Raw genomic sequence first — 11,903 nt, forward strand, 5'->3', positions numbered from 1 at the left:
CTCAGAACCATATTAGAGTATTCAGTTTCTTATCCATATAACCAGGAATGTTCTTGCACAGCAATTAAATCAATGTAATATACAGTGGGTAATACAACCAAGCAAGTATGATCTTGCGTCATTGCAACTACAACAAAGAAGGGAAGGACAAATAAAGTAAAGTAAGACAAAAAAGTACGTACATTATCAATCATCTTAGAGGGATAACAAGACTTCTGTTTTGCAGATTTAAGGTAGGTCTTTGTTCCTTGCCTTAGCTTTCATTTTTGATCCTAATATTCCAAAATAATGAATTTTTTAAATTATTGTTTATATTAAAGTAATATTCATTAAAACACCCACAATTATTCTCAACAGAGATAATATCAAACTATGCAAACTATTTGTATAATAATCAAATCCCTTAGAAATATGTAATAGAACTATATACTTACCTGGCAGGGGCGATACCATGATCACGAAGGTGGTTTCCCCAGGGTGAGGCTCACCCATTGCACTCCGGGTGTGCTGACCTCTGCGATTTCCCCAAATGTGGGAAACTCGACTGCGTAATTTATGGTAGTGGGGGACTGCGTTCGCACTCTCCCCTAAAAAAAAAAAAAAAAATATATATATATATATATATATATATATATATATATATATATATATATAATAGAACTAGTTGAAGAGTTATGACTCTGAGGAATAGTCTGCAATTTTCTCCTAATAAAGAAGAAATTTCATGTATTCCAAATTCTAAATTAGGATAATCTAGCTTCATAATTTCTTTTACAAATGAATAAGATTCAAATAATTCAGTTTCTGTTTTCATGCTTCTCAATCATTTAATGAGTTCACGTGAACTGAGAGTAGCAAACAAATCTTAAATAGATAACACAATGAATAGGCACTTGTCATACATATGGCTGACCCAAATTTGACCCCTAACACTCCATATGATCCCATGAGCACTTTCAAGTTGTTATCTCTGAATACAGAGCCAGGAATATGCCCTGAGAATGGATGGTGATGGCACAAAAAACAAAAACATTCAGATAAGAATTTTTCTGGGGGGGGGGGGGACAGAGAGATAGCACAGGGGTAGAGCATTTGACTTGTAGGTGACAGACCCAGGTCAGACCTGGGTTCGATTCCCAGCATCCCATATGGTCCACCGAGCCTTCCAAGAATAATTTCTGAGCACAATGCTAGGAGTAACCCCTGAGTGCTGCTGGGTGTGGCCCAAAAACCAAAAAATTGATTGTATATCTGGGGATCATTCTCTGAATACTCTATTCTATTCCACTGATCTGAGGGTCTGTCATTAATTTAATACCATGCTGTTTTAATGAATTTAGCTTTGTAATACAGTTTAAAGTTGGGGAAAGTGATGACTCTCAGATTCCTTTTACCAAGAGTTGCTCTAGCTATTTGCTGGTGTTTATTGTTCCAGATGAATTTCAGGAGTATTTGATCCACTCTTGGAAGAATGTCATGAGTATCTTTAGAAGAATTGCATTAAATGTGTACAATGGTCCCCAGATATGCAGTCAATTAATCTTTAATAAAGTGTCAATAAAATACAAAATGGAGCAAGAAAAGCCTCTTCAAAAAGTGCTTTGGGACAACTGTTCAGCAACTTGCAAAAAAAACGAACTAAGATCTCCATCTAACACCCTGCAAAGGTCAAATGCAAATGAATTAAAGACCTTAATATCAAACCTAAAAGCATAAATTAGATAGAAAAACATGTAGGTAAAACACTCTATGACATTGAATTGAAAGGCAACTTCAAGGAAGAAACAGCACTCTCCAAACAACTCAAAGCACGGATACACAAGTGGGATTATTTTAAGCTGAGAAGCTTCTGCACCTCAAAGGAAATAGTGCCTAGGATACAAAAGCCACCCACAGAATAGAAGAAGTTAGTCACCCATCACCCATCAGATAAGGGCTAATTTCAGAGACATACAAGGTACTTACAGAACTTAACAAGAAAAAAATAAAAACTAACCCCATCAAAAAATGGGGAGAAGAAACAAATTACTTCTCAAAAGAGAAATACAAATGACCAAAAGGCACATGAAAATATGCTCCATATCACTAATCATCAGAGAGATGCAAATCAAAACATCTATGAGGTACCATCTCACACCACAGATACTGGTACACATCACAAAGTACAAGGAACTATCAGTGCTGGTGGAGATGTGCAGAGAAAGGAACTCTCATTCACTGCTGGTGGGAATGAAAAACAATATGGAGATTTCTCAAAAAATACTAGAAATTGAGCTCCTATTTGATCCAGCAATACCACTCCTAGGAATGTACCCTAGAAACTCAAAAATGCAATACAAAAATCCCTTCCTCATACCTATATTCATTGCAGTGCTATTTACAATAGCCAAACTCTGGAAACAACCGAGATGCCCTTCAACAGATGAATGGCTAAAGAAATTTTGGTGCATATAACAATGGAATATTATGCAGCAGTCAGGAGAGATGAGGTCATAAAATTTCCCTAAAAAAAAAATTGTTCTAAACATGGATATTTATGGAATCTATTATGCTGAGTGAAATAAGTCAGAGGGAAAGAGAGACACACAGAATAGTCTCACTCATCTATGGTTTTAAGAAAAATAAAAGACTGAAATAATTCCCAGAGATGAGGGCCAGAACAACAGGCTCAATTTATGAAGCTCACCACAAAGAGAGGTGAGTGTAGTTAGAGAAATAAGTACACTGATATCTATCATAACAATGTCAGTGAGTGAGGGATATAGAAAGCCTGCCTCAAATACTGGCAGGGGTTGAGGAGGGAGAAGATGGGGGCATGGTGATGGTAAGGTTGCACTGGTGAAGGGGGGTGTTTTTTTATGAGTGAACCCCAACTACAATCATGTTTGGAATCACGATGTTTAAATAAAGATATTATTTTAAAAATGAATCTAAAAACTAAAAAAAAAGAATTATTTGTAATGTTTTACATGACAAGACCCCTCCTGTTTGTTTTAATATTTTCTATGAAAATTAAGATATTAAAAAACAGTATATGTTTCCTTTGGTAATAAATATATAGTAATAAATATAACTTGTTCGACAAGGTCAAATTTATCATACAGAATTTGTTTTGTTAGCATTGGGTTTAGGTTGTTTTGTTGTTTTTGGTGATGGGGACTATTGGGTTTCTTTTCATTGCTGTTTTTTGTTTGTCAGAACTAAGGTTTAAATACAGGGTTTTACACAAGCAAAGCTGACTTTCTACCACTGAACCACACTCTCTACTTCAGATAATTTTTTTTTTACTATAGAACATAGGGGCCAAAGAGATAGTACAATGGGTAGGACAATTGACCTGTACATGGCTGACTTAGATTTGATTCCTGGTATCCCTATTGCTCTTCTAGCCCACCATGACAAATCTCTGGGTACAAATCCAGGAATAAGCCCTGAGCACAGCTGCGTATAGGCCAAAAGCAACAAAACAAAATTATAGCTCACATCACCTTTTAGAATGCTTTTGCCTTCATCACTATATTTGGAGTGGGAAAACTGAGACCTAATGAGACTAAAAGAATTAGAGAATAAGTTGAGGGGAAATAATGGAGGGTACCAAGACCAAATAGTCATATGAACATTGAGTAGAAACAAAAAATGATCAGACTTAAACAACAAATCTAAAGCCAACGACAACAGAATCTATATATATCCAATCTACAACAAGCTAGACACAAAGGGGACCACTTATACTAGCAGCTTGGGGGCAAAGGAGGGAGATATGGAATGGATGCTGGGAACAGGGGTGGAGGGAGGATAACATTGGTGGTGGGAATGCCCCTGATTCAATATCACGATGTACCTAAAATATAACTGTGAAAGATTTGTAATCCACTTTGGTCAAAATAAAAATTACTTAAGAATAAAAATTAATTTTGAAGGGAAAATATAGAATTAGAAAAGAAAAAAAGAAAAGAATCAGAAAAAATAAAGTAAGAGAATTCATATAGCACCCTTGGAGTGGCTACAGGTTATGTGCTTTCTACTCTGGAAGCAGAGATGGCAGATTTCCAAGGATATCAGGGAATAACAATCAAGGAATGGATGGAGGAATTTAGAAACTGATGCATGAGGATACTTGGAAAGAATTTTCCGGGCAGAGACATATTCCACAACAGTAAGAAGGCCAGTGTGTCTAGAGTTGTGGCCCTTTGTAGAGACTGGATATTGGAGATAAGGTCATGGAAGAGTTTTGACAATCATTTTAAGACCTTTACATTTACTCTGATAAAAATGGTGAAATCCTCAATGTTTTGAGTGGAGACACAGAATGTTACCCCCCCCCCCTTTTTTTTTATAAAGCATCAGTCTGGCTAGAATAGACTGTAGAGAGCAAGATCCAGATACCATTCAGCAGCTTTATCAGTAAATTCTAGAATAAATTATCACATGTCAAAGTTATATGGAAAGATGGTGAGAAATGGTTAGGATTCTGTGTGCATTCAGAAATTTAGCCAGGTGAGTGAGAAAAGGGAAAAAATAAAGGGTAACTTCTGACCTGTGCAACTCTAATAATGAAACTGTAACTAACTTAGGCAAAGAATGTTTTGCAGGGAACAGAAGTAGGTGGGAAAGATCTGGAATTGGATATGGAATGTGAACTTTAAGAGTATTGCTGTACAGGAATGATAAAGTCAAGTGCACTGATAGCAACATAAGTGTGGGGTATAGAAGAGTGACCAGGTCAAACACAAAAATGTGAGAATTGTCAATATAATTAAGCAAAAATGACATTAGAAACCCTTTTCTTGAACTAAACAAATGAACAAATATTTGGTACCTAAATTTGCTATTAGCTACCCTACAATGTTTTACTAAGAATAGAATAGGTTGGGATATAGCTTAGTGAAGAGTACTTATTTTGCATGTGTTAGGCCATGAGTTTAATTCCTGACCCTGAGCACTTCTGGATATGACCCAAATAACGAAAGACAAAAAAAAAAAAAAATACAAATTAAACTTTTTTTCAATAATTTTTATTGTGACCAAAGTGAATTACAGATCTTTCATAGTAACATTTTAGGTACGTAGTGACATTGAATCAAGGAAAGTCCCACCACCAGTGTTGTCCTTCCTCTCCCCTGCTTCCAGCATGCATCCCGTATCTCCCTCTTGTGCCCCTCGGGCTGCTAATTTAAGTGGTCCCCTCTGTGGCTAGTTTGTTGTAGATTGAGTATCTATTGTTGTTGGCTTTAAATTTGGTGTTTAAGTCTAATCATTTTTTTTATTGCTACTGAACATTGATACAACTGTTTGGTCTTAGTACCATTGATGGTTCAGTGGTAGAATTCTCACCTGCCACAGATTAAACTTTTTTTAAAATTTCAGGATTATATTATAATTTTGTGACTTTCTAAATTAAGTTACAATTAGTCAACAAAGTTTGACTAGACTATCTTTTTAAGATTAATTTAACTTCCTTGAACATATATGTTTCATTGATTCACAATTATATAAAAATGACCCTATCTTGAGTACTGATGTTTTAATTTGATATCTAATTCCAATTTTATTTTTACCTAAGCAGATTTAAGAAATTTAGTTTGGGATATTCAGAAAAAAAAGACTCTGATCTGACAAGTTTGATTTACTTTAAATAGCATTTTGCTTGTCCCCTAAAAAAATTATTCTGAAAATACATAAAATGTGTTTCATGAGATGCAATATCCAATACTAAATTCTTTAAGGATCAATTTATTAATCGCTTAAAATTCCTTGTTAGTATTTTGGCTTGTATCTTTATATTAAAGTAAAAGTACTAAAAGTCATATACACTGGCTTCATTTCTCTTGAAGATGTTTAAATTATATTTTATATACATTTAAATCTCTCACATCTAGAATATTTTATTATATTTTTTGCTTTTTATTGGAGGGGGTCACATCTAGTTGTACTCAGGACTTACTCCAGGCTCTGTGCTCAGGGATCATCCTGGAAGAGCTCAGAGAACCATACGTATCAACAAAGATCAAAGCATTGGGCCACATGAAAAGAAAGGAAGTAGCCTCCACTTTCCTGTATTTCTGGTCCCTAGAATATTTTAAATAAAGCTGTACACCTAGATTTAGAAATCCCCTTTGTTAAAAATATAGACTAATTACTGTGTATTACTGAAATAAAACTTCCTATTGATCATATTTTAAGTGTTTTAAATTAATAAACAATTAAAATCGGGGCCGGAGAGATAGCATGGAGGTAGGGCGTTTGCCTTTCATGCAGAAGGTCATCGGTTCAAATCCCGGCGTCCCATGTGGTCCCCTGTGCCTGTCAGGAGCAATTTCTGAGCATGGAGCCAGAAGTAACCCCTGAGCACTGCCGGGTGTGACCCAAAACCCAAAAAAAAAAAAAAAAAAAAAAAAAAAAAAAACAATTAAAATCATATTGAAGATACTTAAAATGCAAAGTATTTTTGAAGTATAAAATGGTTTTAGACATAGCTCCATTGCTAGACTTTTAAGAGTAAATTTTTATGCTTATATAGGCCTGACTGACTTGTCTGCTTTCTCCACAGATTCTTGTCTCCCCTGCAAAATAAGTTCTTAGGATATTTTAAAAGGAGATGGTCGATTGAAAAATAATACTAAAAGCAATACAAGTAGAGGCAGCAGTTGGACTTATTTTGTTTTGAAAATATGGAAAGTTAACTAAAAAAAAAGTGTATGGAGGGGGACACAAAATTTACTAAATAAAACCCTAAGTCCACTCAAATATTCAAAATACATACTAAAAAAATCAAAACACTTGAAACACAGATCATCATTAGTGAACAACAAAATGTTACCCCTTTTACTCTATACTTAATCAATAAAAATTCATAACATTTCCTCTATCTTTGTGCTGTTTTAGGTTCTAAAATTAAAACAGACTGACTTAATGGAGTTTCATTTTAGTGGAGAAAATCTATTTTAAAGCAACCAATTAAAGTAGAATGGCTTACTAAATCTCTCTTTTGTCTAACATTCACTAGCAGTACTGTCATTTCCCCTTTGACCTGGAAATGGCCTCATCTAGGAAATTGTATGACCAACACTCAGGCAAATGAAGATAAGACTTTACCTTTTGAATTGTAATTGACATTAACTATATACACAAATAGTTCTAGTCATTACATGTATACCTGCTCTGTCCATGAGCAAGCTACTGGAAGACCCAGATAAAAACAATAACCATGAAATGGCCTTATAAAATGACCTTCCTGAGTGGGACAATTATGAATATGAGTAATTATTAACAAAACACCACATGATAGCACATCTAAAGTCATGTATAAATGGCATTATTTGGCAATAACCAAGGTTAAAGAGAGAACTATCTAATCTAATCACAAAAACTACCCAAATACAGGGACAGAGCGACAGCACAGCAGGTAGGACATTTGCCTTGCATGTGGCCAACCCTGTACCAACACTGTATCAACCCTGTACAAACCCTGTATCAACCCTGGTTCTATCCCCAGCATCCCATATGGTCCACCAGCCTGCCACTAGCGTTTTTGAGTTCCCAGCCACCACCTGAGTGATGCCAGGTTCGATTAAAAAAAAAGCCACAACAACCAAAAAACTACCCAAATAAAGAATTGTTTCTAAGTCAGACCTTAAACAATGCTTAGAATTTCAGAAAGCAGCAAAAGATAAAAGAAAGTCTAATATAAGGAAAAAAATAAAAATCACAGAAAAAAAAATCAAAGAGCAAGCTGAGATAGAGTAAAGGTAAATGATCTGGAAGGGTGAACCATAGAACAAAAATTTCACTTAATCTGTGTTTGTGTTTGCCCACTTGTTATGTATATGATGTTATTTAACAAAGTAATGATCTTGAAAAACTATCCTACAACCTCCCTATATAGGCTATGAAATGCTTAATATCTTCTCTTGCTCTTACTAGGTGTTCATAAAGGGTTTTGTTAAGTCAGTAGAAGTACAACTGCAAGTCTTTATTTAATTTCAAGTTATCAGTTTCACTTGACAATTTCACCAGAGATCACAGTGTCACAGCAAAATTGAACCCTCCATTACTCTTCTAAAAGTATTTAGTCTTCACAAAGTAATGACACAGATATCAACATCATCTGTAATACTTAACTGTGTTTTAATTTGGGCTAGATATTTCTGTTAGGAAGAGATGGTATATCACTTTTATTAAAAAATCATAGTATCTAACATGGCTGTTATTGCTTTCTGAAGGAATATTACAGTTTATGAAACTTCAGGAAAGCACTATAAATTCTTAAAATTAAGGAGGAGAAAAAGAAAGTGCAGAAGGAATAAAGGAATAGTTAAAGGTGTTACAGTTTCATTTCCTCTTTATGTCTGGAAGACATCTGGAAAACAAGCAAAGTTCAAGAATCAAAATAAGTACATTATTGTTTTAAACTATAAACAAAATTTAAAATATAGGTTTTGTGAAAACTATTTATTAAGTATCTAATTAAAATTCAGAAGGCTTGGAGATATAATCTTGTAATAGAAAGCACCCCTTACAGGGATTTAATACTTTGGTGTCCCCATATTATTTTATCCTCTTGAAGAAAATTTTTCATATTCAGAAAATTATTAGAATAGTTGCTTAATAAAATGCTATATATGAGTATATTTCTATGGACCTATATCTTTAATAAATGCAAACCTGTCTTTTGGAATTTAAAAATCTTTTTAGTTTTATAAAATGCTGAAACTTCTTTGATTTTTCTGTGGCAAGTAGGTATAACAAAATGCTTATAATTTTAATAATTTAGATTTAGAAAAGGTCTAAATAAATTTTTTTTATTTTTTCGGGCTATACCCGTTTGATGCTCAGGAGTTACTCCTGGCTAAGTGCTCAGAAATTGCCCCTGGCTTGTGGGGACCATATGGGATGCTGGGAGATTGAACTGCGGTCCTTCCTTGGCTGGCTCTTGCAAGGCAGACACCTTACCTCTAGCGCACCTCGCCGGCCCCAGGTCTAAATCTAAATTTAATAAATGGTACTTATTAGCTATTTTGCTAATCAAAAACTTGTCCTACTACTTGGCATAAATAAGTAAAAGACACTTTTGAAACTCATAAACTTATATGATTTAAGAAAAACTTTTTTACTGGATATGCACTGACAATATGATGGATTAAAAAATAACAATGGCACCTATTCTGCTTGCACATTAGGTACATGCATTAACATGTCATGGAAATAAGCAGTGGTTTAAAAATTGGAAAAGGTGAATATATCATTGAACTTCTCAGGACCTATTCTTCTAATGAAAGAAATGAGAGGCAAGCAGTTTAGTTAGAAAAATTACAAACCTCAAAAAATTTTTCTGAGAACAAAAACAAAATCAGATTAAAAAGTCACTGTAATAACTGTATTGCATTCCTCACCTTCTCTTCCCTTTTCAAAAAAATCTCTGTGGACAAAAACTAAGTAATTCATAGAAACTGTGAGATTATGTTTATTATTTTAAGTCTCTAAATCTCATAAGTACAAAGGTAGCTTGCAAGACAAAGAGAATCCCCAAAGAAAACAGAATCCCCAAAGAAAACATTCCGAAACATAAAAGATTTTTGTATTAGAAATAAAAACAATGCTTTTCTGTGTTGTCTGTGAGGGGTAAAATAATCCCATCCCCAATGTTTCTTATAACTTACACACACACACAAATACAAACACAAACACCCCTCCATTTTAAATAAAAGTGTACTGTATTTTAAGTTGTATTGGTATTTAATAATATGCATGCTATTTTAAAGGTCAGCTTTAAAAGAATAAAAAATAGAAGATAGTGTTTCTGTATAAACTTGACAAATAAAATAATTAAAAATATGAATTATCCACAAGCACAAACATTGTAACACAAAAAATACAAAATACAGCAAGATATATATATATAATTATATATGTAATATAAATATATAATACAGCAAATAAAACTTATTTGCCTTGCACACAGCAGATTCTAATTTATCCCCAATACCACATATTATCCTCTAAGATCCATCAGTTTTTATCTCTGAGCATAGAGCCAGAAGTAAGTCCAGACTAGAGGTAGTCATGGCTCTAAAATTTATACATTTTTTTGAAAAGTTAATTGGCAGCTTTTCTCTCCTCACAAGTAATCAAAAAAAAAAAGTGGCATTAAAACAGTTCATTCTCAACATTTTTTATATGTTTTTCTTATTAAAGCACCATGATTACACACATGATTGTAGTTGGGTTTCAGTAATAAAAACAACATTTCTCTTCACCAGTGCAACATTCCCACCATCAACAGCCCCCATCTCCCTCCTTTTCAAAACCCTTCCTGTATTTGAGACAGGCATTCTACTCTCAAAATCATTAACATTGTCATGATAGTGTAGTCATCTCTCTAACTACAATAATCAATATTTGTGGTGAGCTTTATATTCTGAGCTGTTTCTTCAAGCCCTCATTTCTGTTGTCTTGGGGCATTATAACAATAATGTCTTTTGTTTATCTTAGAACGCATAGATGAGTGAGAACATTCTGTGTCTATCTCTCTCCCTCTGGCTTATTTCACTCAGCATAATAGATTCCATGTACATTCATGTATAGGAAAATTTCATGACTTCATCTCTCCTGACAGCTGCTGAGTATATGTACCACAGTTTCTTTAGCCATTCATCTGTTGAAGGGCATCTTGGTTACTTCCAGTCTGGCTATTGTAAATAGCACTACAATGAATATAGATATGAGGAAGGCATTTTTGTATTGTGTTTTTGTGTTCCTAGGTTATATTCCTAGGAGTGGTATAGCTTGATCATATGGGAGTTCAGTCTTTTGAGGAATCTGCATATTATTTTCCAGAAAGGCTAGACTAGACAGCATTCCCACCAGCAGTGAAAAGGAGCCCCTTTTTCTCCAAATTTCCATCAGCACTATTCTTGTTCTTTGTGATGTGTGCCAGTCTCTGTGGTGTGAGATGGTACCTCATAGTTGTTTTGATTTGCATCTCCCAGATGATGATTAGTTATATGGAGCATTTTTCACATGCCTTTTGGTCATTTATATTTCTTCTTTAAGAAATTGGTTTTTTTTTTTTTTGGGGGGGGCCACATTCAGCGGTGTTCAGGGGATACTCCTGGCTGTCTGCTCAGAAATAGCTCCTGGCAGGCACAGGGGACCATATGGGACACCGGGATTCTAACCAACCACCTTTGATCCTGGATTGGCTGCTTGCAAGGCAAACGCCGCTGTGCTATCTCTCCGGGCCCTTCTTTGAAAAATTGTTCATTTCTTCTCCCCATTTTTTGATGGGGTTAGATGTTTTTTTTTTCTTGTTGTGTTCTGTCAGTATCTTGTATACTTTAGATATTAGCCCCTTATCTGATGGGTGTTGAGTGAATAGTTTCTCCATTTCTGTGAGTGGCTTTTGTATCCTAGACACTATTTCCTTTAAGGTGCAGAAGCTTCTCAGCTTAAAATTGTCCCATCTGTTTATCTTCTACTTGTTTGGAGAGGGCTGTTTCCTCCTTGAAGATTTCTTTAGTCTTAATGTCATGGAGTGTTTTACCTTTGTGTTGTTCTATATACCTTATAGTTTCGGGTTTGATATCAAAGTCTTCAATCCATTTGTATTTGACCTTTGTGTATGAAGTTAGATGGAGGTCTGAGTTCACTTTTTTGCAAGTGACTGACCAGTTGTTCCAACAGCACTTGTTGAAGAGCCTTTCCTTGCTCCATTTTGCATATCTTGCCTCTTTATCAAAGATTAGTTGGGGATTAGTCTGGGGAACATTCTCTGAATACTCAAGTCTATTCTATTGATCTGAGGGTCTGTCTTTATTCCAATACCATGCTGTTTTAATGACTATTGCTCTGTAGTATCATTTAAAATTGGGGAAAGTTATGCCTCCTATATTCCTTTTCCCAAG

The 11,903-nt window shown here is 34.7% G+C and overlaps 1 non-coding gene across 1 annotated transcript; it reads left to right on the forward strand.

The window, feature by feature from the left end:
• Positions 1-426: 426 nt before the first annotated feature.
• LOC126026060 (U1 spliceosomal RNA) lies at positions 427-590 on the forward strand. Its single transcript, XR_007501563.1, has one exon. It is a non-coding gene; the product is annotated as a U1 spliceosomal RNA (small nuclear RNA).
• Positions 591-11,903: the final 11,313 nt, after the last annotated feature.

The sequence above is a fragment of the Suncus etruscus genome, chromosome 1, assembly GCF_024139225.1.
Source record: "Suncus etruscus isolate mSunEtr1 chromosome 1, mSunEtr1.pri.cur, whole genome shotgun sequence".
NCBI classification, from domain to species: Eukaryota; Metazoa; Chordata; class Mammalia; order Eulipotyphla; family Soricidae; genus Suncus; species Suncus etruscus.